Raw genomic sequence first — 12125 nt, 5'->3', positions numbered from 1 at the left:
CACCGTCCAGCCGTTGGCCTGGTTGGTACACGTTACTCTCGCCATGGTGCCCGCCATGTTTCTGAGAGTACAACACCACACCTTCCAGTCTCTTGCCACGGAGGGTACAAGCTACTCTCGCCATCTCAACACTCCCAGTGCGTGCGAGCTGTTCTGGTATTGGTCCGACCGAGGCAAAGCTTACGCATGATGAGGCATGTGGCCAGTTAAAGGGTCCTAGATCAACAGGCCAACAATCAGAACGGTCCTTAAGCGACACAGACGGGCGACCTTTCCTGCTCAACGTCTGGTCTAGATTTATTCCAACTATTCTCCCATTTTTGGTACCCGGCAGGGGTACTCTTTTCCGAATGATGAACCCACTCCGGCCAAAGGGGAATCATCACCATAAGTTTGCTTTGATTTTTGAAACAAAAAGCCCATAACAGTGTTCCACATCGTTCTTTTTTTAAAAACAAACGATTTTTCAGTTCTAAGCAGGGATAAGCGTTATCAGTTCTTTTTATAAAATAGGTATCAAGGAATAGTAATCGAATTCCAAGGAATGGCAAAGCATCAATTGTTTCATCACTCAACTCCTATCACCTAATGCAGCATATAAGTGATAAAAGTTTTATAACAACAAGGAGGTGGCAAATGCAACGGGGCTTGCCTGGGATAACACTATGTTAGTGTGGTTAGATGATGACCACTTGGTGAGCATCTTCCATCCTAGCACTTGATCAGATCATCCATTCCGCTGGTTCGTTCACCATCATCATTTTGAGATCAACTCGGCACTTGTCCTCCGCATCACGTGTAACGAACCTGAATGATATAATAATGCACATGAATGATTATGAGCAGGAATAGCACAAGATAAACAATGCTACAGTAGAAAGCTTAACACTTAATGGTGAGGCGCAAACAACACCCATAAGTAAACGCTAGACATCGATAAATGGCTAAACACCATAATCTCGCTTCTTTAACTCAAGCATCAAGCCTCAAAAGGCTGCACGTAAATCTTAATCTCATGAACTAGAGTATCCTACCGAAGGATTAACACCACTCTTAGTATTAATGAACAACTCATTATTAACAAGCATAGAATTCTATGGAATAAAAATTATCTTAACTTAAAGGCCTAAAACACTTGTATGCATAAACACTAGACACCTCTAACTCTACACCCAAAACATTGTCAAATAGCCTAGTATTCTGTAAAACAACAGGCTCAACAAATTGAAGATTTAAAGCACTTATGTGCACTAACCATCACAAAGTTCTCATGTTTCAGTTGAAATCGGCTTATTGATACTACTCGTTTTTAGACACTCAGGGCAGCAAGCAACATCAAATCAAGGTATCTAATTGTTCACTAAACATTTAGTATAAAGACTACTAGTAAAGCATTATCGTGTTCAAATAAACCAAAGAAGTATAACAATACTGATAGAACCTATCTTAGAATAAGGACAGAAGCATTACAGCTAGCCTTCTAAACTTAAATGGTACATTAGAGATCAATATATTATTGTCTAAAATCTAAGTGTACTATCTAACAAGATGAATATATGAATATACTGGTTTGGAAATAATACGGAGATATACCAGAAGACGTAACCCATTCTAGTTTACATTCGAATTCAACAAGTAATATATATACCCACATGAAGATGAATTATACTGCACTAATAAATATTTATCTAAGGTATTTAACCGGTCATTAACAAAGAATATCATACTACTAAAGCATAGCATGGATTACTATCACCACTATATTCAACCAGTCTTCAACAATCAAAAATTAACTAATTCTATCAAGCCAAACAAGAATGACCCCAAACAATCACTTTACCACATGCAGATTTTTCTGGACAGCAGCACAATAGTCAAATGTTTTGTTCATAACTCACAAAATATGCATCCAAAAATAGTAAACTAGGACTTTCTGGAAAGCTTATAAAATTCTCTACATCTTTGGTATTATCATCAGAACAAGATTCGACCTTTAGAAATGTCAAACAGTGCTAAAGATAAATTCTGTCCAGATTTGGACAGAATTCTACTACTTACTTCAAAACTTCATAGCTGGAGTTTCAGGTATCCAAATCAGGTGATCCTAAACTTTTTAGAAAGCTAGTAGAATTGTCTACAATTCATTTATAAATATCACAGGTTAATTCAATACATACCAAAGTCAAAAGACAGGGGAAAGGCTCTGCTGTCCAAATTTGGACAGATTCAGAGATCCTTACTCAAATAGCTGTAACTTAATTTATAGATCACTAAAAAGGGTGATCCAAAATTTGTGGGAAAGCTTAAGGAAAGTACTACAATTCTCCTATAATTACTAATGACTGATTCTCAGTTTAACTCAGCCAAACAATCCAATTTTCGAAACCTGTACAGAATTTGGACAGATTCTGAAACTGGACTTAAGAAAATCATATCTTTTAAACAAGCAAGATAAAGAAGTGGGCTACAACTTTTATATATAACATTTCTACAGAAAAAAATGTTTACTTCACTCAACTACCTGTATACTAAAACTGGACACAGTCCAAACAGCCAACATTCAATTTACTCATATATACTTTCTACACTTATCATGTGTTTGACACTTTCTAATCGCATATATAGATTTCTGCTATTTTATAGCGATGAATCCATTTACTTCACATAACCTAGTATTTTAAGCCTAATCTCATATCATGCAAACAAAGAATCAATTTAAGCACACTATGGCTGCACCTATATTCATCCAAGCACATTCTATACATTATATCATCACATAGAAGAGCTCCCTTTTTAATTATACTATGCATATATCTTCATCCAATGATTCACACAATTTGCATATCAACCTAGACTTCACACGACGTAACTATTTCATACCCACGCAATTACGCCTGTTGGGGACTTGTTCTCAAATGCTATGAATCAAGAACAAGGCAACATACAATATTAAATATTAAAGCCCTTCGTCCTTTGAAACATTATTTCCCCTTGGGCATAATGAATTTCGGACGAAGGTTATGAAGGTTATACCTTCATAATTGTAATAAAAGATAAGAAAAGATTTATGTATAAAATACGGAAAAATAACATGACTACTTTAAACATTGTTATTGATTTATTTCTATTCATTTTTTCTTATATAAATGATGACAAATTACAAATGTACCTTCGACTTGAAGGAAAGTAAGGATACAAGCGTGATGCCAATGCCAAGTCAGCGTGAACAGTACAGGAATACTGTTCATCTATTTATAGGCACGAGACGCAGCCCGTATAAAATTACATTAATGCCCTTTACTTTTATCAATAACTCTATAGTAATTCTTCGAGGGCTGATTTGGCTTTTCATCTTTAAGTCGGTTTCCCCTTTCTGCTGTCATGCCGAAGCTCCTCTGCACATTGCTTCGTGATCGTTTCACCTTCGTCATGATCGTCTTCCATTCCAGTCAAGCTTCGTCTTGACCATGCTTCTGTATATCCGTAACCTGATTCTGAAGATACCTGCTTGCATACTTAGAAAACATTGTCAAATCACGTTTTTGAGGACCTTCGGAAGCCGAAGGCCCCCAACAGTAGCCCCTCGCAATATTAATTTGTTGTAATGATAAATTCATATTGCGATATGGACGAAGGCCTTAAGCCGAAGGTCCGAAAAAACACCTTCTCTTTGCTAGAATAGCAACAGTCTTCGACAAGCGGGGCCCTCCAGTTTCAACGCTCTGGCGTATAAATAAGAGCTCATCCCGAGTTTATTTGGTATGCTCTCTTGCCAACTGCTTTTACTCACCCAACTTTTAGCCTACACGCAACAACACTTGCTTGGCCTTTTAGATTTTAAAGCTTCGGTTTAGAGAGCACTTTCTCAGCGTTTGCAAGGATGTCTGAAGATAAGAAAGCTGTTGGTGATTCGAAGCTAAGTCTTTCTGAGGAGATGCATCTAGGTTTTCTTCAATCAATGTTGAAGACTAATACAGAGAAGATTACTAAAGAAATTTTGGAGGGTTTATCTGAAGATACTGGTGACAGTGACAGCTATGATGTGGATAGTGGTGGTGAAGACTCTGAAGATCGACCTTGGTGACCAAGCCATGCGGTTTTTGGCAAATCAAGTATTAAAGAAAATCATCTTGTCAACATGAGGGCAGATATTTCCGGGACTTGTCCGTTGTGAGGGCTGATGAAGGAGAGAAGACTTGTCCAACTCCTGAGGAAAATGAAGTCGTGGTATTCCGAAGCTTCTTGAAAGCTGGACTATGATTTCCCTTAAGCATCTTTGTTGTAGAGGTGCTAAAGATATTTGAAATCTACCTTCACCAACTTACCACCGAAGCAATCATAAGGATGAATATCTTCGTGTGGGCCGCGAGAAGCCAAGGCTTGGAACCTGATGCGAAAAGCTTCTGCAACATACATGAACTGTTGTACGAAAGAAAACCCTGGGGTAAGGAACAATATCACAACAATTTTGGCTGCTACAGCTTCGGCTCCCAGTCTGGGTCAAGCTGCCCCGTGCCGACTTTTCGAAAGAGGTGGCCTGGCGACTGGATGACGGAATGGTTTTACGTGAAGAATGACTTGAAATCACGAGAAGATATAAAGAAAATCATTATGTGTCCCATCTGGCAACGCTTCGGCCTGCGGAGGCCGAAGGTGGAAATGAATGAAGCAGCCGAAGAGTGCCAGAGAGCCTTCGGTGTTGTTTGCTCTTTTATTGGGACGAGGGATTTGGTCCAAGAACACATTGCCTTCACAGTATGGCCACTTGTGGAAAAATGGGAAATGCCGCAGGAGACCATTAAAGAGACTGACGAAGGTGGACTAGTCAGACTGAAATACACATTTAAGTTCGGAGACAAATTCGTTGAGCCAGATGATGACTGGCTAAAAAGCATTGAAACTGTAAGTGATGAACTGCTTGGGGTATATTCAAAGGCTGAAGATACTGCATTGTCAGCAGCCTTCAGAGGCCGAAAGAAGAAGAGGCTGAACCGAGTATTTGACGCAATTGGGTTCGTCTACCCTGACTACCATTATCCAGTGTGGGGTCAAAAAAGAAAGAATACTTCCTCTGCAAAGGAGACTACTTCAGCTGCTCCTAGTGAGCTGGCGCCGAAGAGGAAAAGGGTAAAGGTTCTCACACACCGGCCACGTTATATTGAACTGGCCACAGTGTCTGAGTTCGCCGGTGAGACCTCTTCGGCCACCGAAGCTAAAGAATCAACTCTGCTGCCAGAAATCGAAGAGTTGGCCGAAGTGCCAGCAACAGAAAAGATGGAAGGACCAAGGACTGAAGAAGCAAAAACATCAGAAGTTTTAAGTCCTTCAGCAAAGATTGAGACAGGAAAAAGCCAGAAGGGTCCAACAGTGACCCCGAAAAGAAAAAGGATGGTTAATGTGTTAGATGTTTTGGAGACAATTAAATCTTCAAGCATAACTCCAAAAAAAACTGTTGAAACTTCTGAAGTGTCTACTGAAGCCTTTGCTGCTGAAGCTTCGAAGCAACAACTTGAAGCTGAAGCTGGGCCTTCAGAGCCCACCAAGGAACAACCTTTGGAAACCGAAGAAACAAAGGTTACAAAGGCAGCCGAAAAAATGTCAGAGCCGATTTTGGTTGAAGAAATTGACACTGCCGCCCCCGAAGCACCTTCCACCATACGCAATTACATTGTGCGACATGCTTCGGGGAAGAAATTATCTGAAGAAGAGATTTATGAAGCTAATCACTATGCCAGAGAATTAAAATATCCGAAGGGGGCGCTAGTGTTCAATGGGACAGACGATGATGACTTCCTATACTGCCTCCCTGACAATAAAGAATTATCTGTCTGCCGGGAGATGGCTAGAAGCATGGGGTTTCCGAAGCTTGAAGCTGGACTCTACGCTATGACGAAGGACGATCTTGCGGATAGCCTTGCATATAATAGTCTGAAGGTGTGAAAATTGTATATTTGGAAATTTACAATTTTTGAATCATTCTTTTATTCTTATAGTAATTCTTTTTTCATATAGGGTTTAATACTAAGCAACGCTTTGAGAGCACAAAAGAATGCTGAAGATGAAAGTTATAATATTGCTTTCAACAACCTACGAGCAGAGGTTATCAAGCTGAGGAACGAAGCTTTGGAAAAAGATAAAATTCTGCTTACACTAGTGGATAAAATAAAGGAAGACAAAGCTACCTCTAAGGCTCAAACTGAAGCCCAAAAACGCGAAATTCAGGATCTTCAGAAACAACTGGCCAGGGCTAAAGAAGAACACATACTAGAAGAAACAAAACAAGAACTTAGTGATCAATGGGCAAATCATTTGGAAGTAAATGTTGAAGAGCTTCGTGCTTCCAAGAAAAGATACTATGATAAATCCATAGAGTGTGTTAAGAAGATAAAATCCAGCTTCACCAGCGTCGGCGCGTTCTCTAGCGAAGAGAATTTCACAAGGGGAAATCCAGAAGGCCCTATTGAATGGATCAGTCACGAAGCTGAGGCCTTCAAAGAAATCTTGAATAGCCGCAGAGACATATGCGCTTTTTCAGGCGCCAAGGGGATTGCGACGGAAAGAAAAGGCTGTAATCATGTGAAATCTTTAGCGCAAACCGAAACCGCCTTGTCCTCCGAAGACATAAAGGACCCCTCAGCCGAATCAAGCCTGGTTGGTGGAAAAATTTTCACCGATATTTGGGACAATGGTGGCCGAGAAATGGCTCAAAAGATCATTCAAAGAAGCGAAAAAGGCATCCATGATGCTAGGAAGATAGCAGAGGCTGCTGAGAAAAGCGCAGAGCCCGAAGGACAAATAGGTATTAACTAGTGGTTTTTATTTTGTTATAATTTTTTATTCCAGACTTTGTTCGCGGTTTGTAATAGTAATATAGCCGTATCTTCTCCTCCCTCAGAACCTGCTGAGGCATCTCCGGGCCCCCACCCGAAGGGGGACGATGAAATTAGAAAAATGGCCGAAGCCATCATGGACAAGGTTGTCGATCAGCTATTGAACGAAGTCGCAGAAATAGTTCTTAAGGAGGATTAGATGCTATTGTAAAAATGTTTGAAATATAATATGTGTAATACATTGTAACTTTGAATGTAATATATAATCTATTTATAGTTCAATTCTTTACAATGCATGAAATTTTGCATACATACCATTTTTTGAGCCTTCGGCGAAAAAACACCTTCCCTTCTTTTCATGCTTCGTGAAGAAAATCTTTTATATATCACAAGAATTTCCATACTTCTCTGGTGAAGAATATCCAAGCTTCGTGAAATATTCTCCGAAGCTATAAAAAAGTTTTATGTTGCCTCTCTAATGAAGCTACACTTCTTCTCAATTTATCTTGTGCCTTAGCATGATTTTCTCTTTTTCAAAACATTCTCCGAAGATCGATACTGTATCCCCTTCTTGTTCCACATGCAATATGTTGTATGATGCTTATGTTATGCGAAATGATGTGATGATGTTATGTTATGCAAAATGATATTTGTGCCGAAAATACACACATCCCTGCGATAAAGCACACATTGTTTTTTATCAGCGCTGACTTTTCGCTGTAAGCCTCCCTTAGGAGCTTCTTCGCCTTTTACTTTCAGCGGAATCAGCGTTGACTTTTCGCTGTAAGCCTCCCTTAGGAGCTTCTTCGCCTTTTACTTTCGGCGGAATCAGCGTTGACTTTTCGCTGTAAGCCTCCCTTAGGAGCTTCTTCGCCTTTTACTTTCGGCGGAATCAGCGTTGACTTTTCGCTGTAGGCTCAAAAAACTTACACTGTGTTCCCTTAGGAACGACTTTTTACTGCTTTGAATAAATTGCACTGTGTCCCTTAGAACAAATTTTTGATAATACTAAGGTCCTTCATGGCACCATAAATTCGTATGCTTCGGCAACTCAAGCCTATGGAGAAGACATATTTTTATTATGGTAAAAGACGAAACTGTTACAAGAAATTGAAAAACGATAAAAGACACTTAGACTTCCCATAATTGTTCCTTATTAACAAAAAAGTAATACTGAATGTAAAAATGCGAAAAAACTGCTGTCGAGGTAGGATATTTATCAGTAAATGTGCTTCGACTCTGGCACAGTGCTATTGACTGTGCGAGCTTCGGACTCCTCTCTGAAGTCCCTCTGAAGGTGAGTGTGCTGACTCCCTTCTGGCTGCTGTCCTCGCTGCGTTGGTGGTGGCGGTGGAGGCTGTTGCCAAGATGCTTGGGGTTGACTTGCCGAAGCAACAGAAGCTGCAGAGTGATTGCCTACATATTCTGGGATGTAAGGCGAATGGTACGAAGCAGTGTGCATGACCTGCTTCGGCTGACTCTGTTGTGCTACAGCTTCTGCTATCTCCTTTTGCTTCTGGATGGTGACGTGGCACATCCGGGTGGTATGGCCCTTGTCTTCACCACAGAATAGACAGTAAATTCTTCTTGGCTGATCCCCAAATCTTCCCCCGAAGCCCCTGGCGCCTCTGCCCCTTGGCGCTGGCGGCCGAACAGAGCTTTGCTGTTGTCCCAAAGCTTGCGAAGAGTATTGTGGCCTTTGTTGTTGGCTCCCTCTATCATCACTTTGAGTGGAATTATGAATTGACCTGACATGCCTCGTATGAAATCTTCCTCCGAAGCCCCTGGTCATTTCAGAGAACCTAAATGCCTCCTCCCTTCTTTGGCGGAAATCATTGTCGGCCCTGATGTACTCGTCCATCTTCTGAAGCAGCTTCTCCAAAGTTTGTGGTGGCTTCCTGGCAAAATATTGCGCTGAAGATCCCGGCCGAAGCCCCTTCATCATGGCCTCAATGACAATTTCATTGGGCACTATTGGCGCTTGTGCCCTTAGACGCAGAAACCTTCGGACATATGCCTGGAGGTATTCTTCGTGGTCCTGAGTACACTGAAATAAAGCTTGAGCAGTAACTGGCTTCGTCTGAAACCCTTGGAAGCTGGTTATCAACATATCCTTCAGCTTCTGCCAAGAGGTGATTGTCCCTGGCCGGAGAGAGGAGTACCAGGTCTGAGCGACACTCTTGACGGCCATGACAAAAGACTTTGCCATGACTGCAGTATTGCCACCATACGAAGATATGGTTGCTTCATAGCTCATCAAGAATTGCTTCGGGTCTGTATGATCGTCGTACATGGGGAGCTGGGGTGTCTTGTAAGACTGAGGCCATGGTGTAGCCTGCAATTCTGTTGATAATGGAGAAGCATCATCGAAAGCTAAAATTCCATGATGGAAATCTTCATACCAGTCGTCCTCATTGTAGAAGCCTTCCTGATGAAGCTCTCTGCGCGGAGGTCTTCGGTTCTGGTCATCTTGAACAAGATGACGAACCTCTTCGGAAGCTTCATCTATCTGTCTCTGAAGGTCAGCTAAACGAGCCATCTTCTCCTTCTTTCGTTGCACCTGTTGCTGAAGGATCTCTAGGTTTTGGATCTCCTGATCCAAGTCATCTTCCGGAGGCGTTGGACTAGCAGCCTTCCTCTTCTGGCTTCGGGCCTCCCTAAGAGAAAGGACGTCCTGATTGGGGTCCAATGGCTGCAGGGTAGCAGCCCCTGTCGCTGAAGCTTTTTTCGGCGGCATGACGAAGGTGATGCTTGCCGAAGGTGTTCAAAGCTCGAGAAATAGAAGTGAGTTCACCGGAGGTGGGCGCCAATGTTGGGGACTTGTTCTCAAATGCTATGAATCAAGAACAAGGCAACATACAATATTAAATATTAAAGCCCTTCGTCCTTTGAAACATTATTTCCCCTTGGGCATAATGAATTTCGGACGAAGGTTATGAAGGTTATACCTTCATAATCGTAATAAAAGATAAAAAAGATTTATGTATAAAATACGGAAAAATAACATGACTACTTTAAACATTGTTATTGATTTATTTCTATTCATTTTTCTTATATAAATGATGACAAATTACAAATGTACCTTCGGCTTGAAGGAAAGTAAGGATACAAGCGTGATGCCAATGCCAAGTCAGCGTGAACAGTACAGGAATACTGTTCATCTATTTATAGGCACGGGACGCAGCCCGTATAAAATTACATTAATGCCCTTTACTTTTATCAATAACTCTATAGTAATTCTTCGAGGGCTGATTTGGCTTTTCATCTTTAAGTTGGTATCCCCTTTCTGCTGTCATGCCGAAGCTCCTCTGCACATAGCTTCATGATCGTTTCATCCTTCGTCATGATCGTCTTCCATTCTAGTCAAGCTTCGTCTTGACCATGCTTCTGTATATCCGTAACCTGATTCCGAAGATACCTGCTTGCATACTTAGAAAACATTGTCAAATCACGTTTTTGAGGACCTTCGGAATCCGAAGGCCCCCAACAACGCCAATACAAGAAAACGTGGCTTCACAATAATACGTACTGGTCTATTCAAACGCTCCTCACTATCCCTGTGTTTCAGTCCACGCCCCGCATATACATAAACAAGATAACCATCACAATAACTACGTTTATTCCCTTCACCCATACAAGGTAATTACCATCAATTGTGAAAGAGCTCACCATAACTAAACCAAACTCGAAATCACGAGATCGACGATGATTTTTGGTTCGAACTTTCTACCGAATATTTAGCAAGCGTCGAACGGGCCTCACTTCTTCACCATCGGTCCCAAGGGTTTCTCTCCTCACAAGAACACACAAATATACACATGATTAATAGTTTATAATCGACACCGAGAGACAAAACACTCAAGTAAGAATATAACCTCATCGCTGTGCAAAGACTTGCGGGTCACGGATGGAAAGTAATGATGAACTCTAGTTCAAACCTCCCATCAAACACCTGGTGCGCGTCAAGGACATAGGTCTGCCCCGGCGTGCTGCTGCTCGCACAGAGACAGATAGGGCAAGCAGAGATGGCTAGGGAGTTGGGCGAGCTCAGACTTAGGGAACAGAGGCATGGCCATGAGAACTAGCTGGAGCAGGGACGAACGCCAGCGACGAGAACGAAGCGGCAGCCGTCTAACGCAGGGGAGATGGGACGCCAACCACCAACAGAGAGAGGGGGAAACAGAGGCAACCGGACTTGGATAGGGACGAGCTCCATTGCGGCTAGAGGGAGTGAGCTGAGGGAGGGGCGGCGTCCATGGGAGGGACAGGAGCAAGGAGTAGGGGCGCCGAGCTCAGAACCGATGGAGGGAGATGAGGAAAAGAAGGGGCAGCGACCTCCATGGCTGAGTAGTCGAGGGCGTCGGCCAAGGGAATCACGCAGGGAGCGGCGACGGAGAAGACACCTCGTGGAGGAGATGACAGCCAGCACTGGAGATAGGAACGACTGGGAGAGGCGAGCACCAGGGTTGGCGGCGCCCATGGCTAAAGGGCGAGATGGGGATGGAGGAGCAGAGGAAGCGTCGGCCACCTGCAAAGAAGGAAGGGGGCATCGTCCTCAGGGCTAGGAGCTGCGGTGAGGAAGATGGCTGCTGTGGGGAGGAAATGGTGCAGCAGGCCGAAGCCAACAGCGTCCTGCGCTCGATGGGGATGAGGGCAGCGTGAAGATAAGCCTGGAAGCTTGAGCGGTAGAGAAGAAAAATATAGATTTTCTTCCTTGTCTTCCATTGAATTAACGTGAGTAACAGTAGGAGATCGACGCGAGGGAGCTACTAGAAGTTGGCGTGCACAAGATAACGAGAGAAAGAAACGAGGCTTAGGGAGATAAGGAGAATTTTAATTTTTCTTCTCCAAACCATTAACAAAATAAACATGTACATATTTTGGGTTCTGAAATCTGGGTCTAAAAAAATATGAACAGGTCGAATCAAACAAAACCGGCGATAAAATTTGAACTAGGTTTGATTCGATTTAATTTGAAATCTGATAATTCACCCGCAGTCTAAACATGGCAACATATTAATTATGAATACTCAATATCTGCTCTAATTATCTTGATCCAATCTAATCTCGCATCAAAACTTTTGTCGTCGAGTTCTAATTAATTTGCTCGGGACAAACTCACACGGCTGATTTGAGCTTTCCAAATTCATACTTGTTTCGTTGATAAATTTCAAACCAGAATAAGACTCGACATTTCAGGCGATTATTTAACTACGAGTTTCACAAATTATTTTAGACGATTCAGACAAGTGGAGGCAGATAAGATATTTAAAATCGTAATAGGCGAAGAAGATT

At 42.1% G+C, this 12125-nt stretch overlaps 1 pseudogene; it reads right to left on the bottom strand.

Moving 5' to 3' along the window:
• Positions 1 to 516: 516 nt before the first annotated feature.
• LOC103631050 (uncharacterized) lies at positions 517 to 11555 on the bottom strand (annotated as a pseudogene).
• Between the last annotated feature and the right edge of the window lie 570 nt (positions 11556 to 12125).

This window comes from Zea mays, chromosome 6, assembly GCF_902167145.1.
Source record: "Zea mays cultivar B73 chromosome 6, Zm-B73-REFERENCE-NAM-5.0, whole genome shotgun sequence".
In the NCBI taxonomy this organism is placed as follows: Eukaryota; Viridiplantae; Streptophyta; class Magnoliopsida; order Poales; family Poaceae; genus Zea; species Zea mays.
This window is presented reverse-complemented; position numbering and strand designations above follow the sequence as displayed.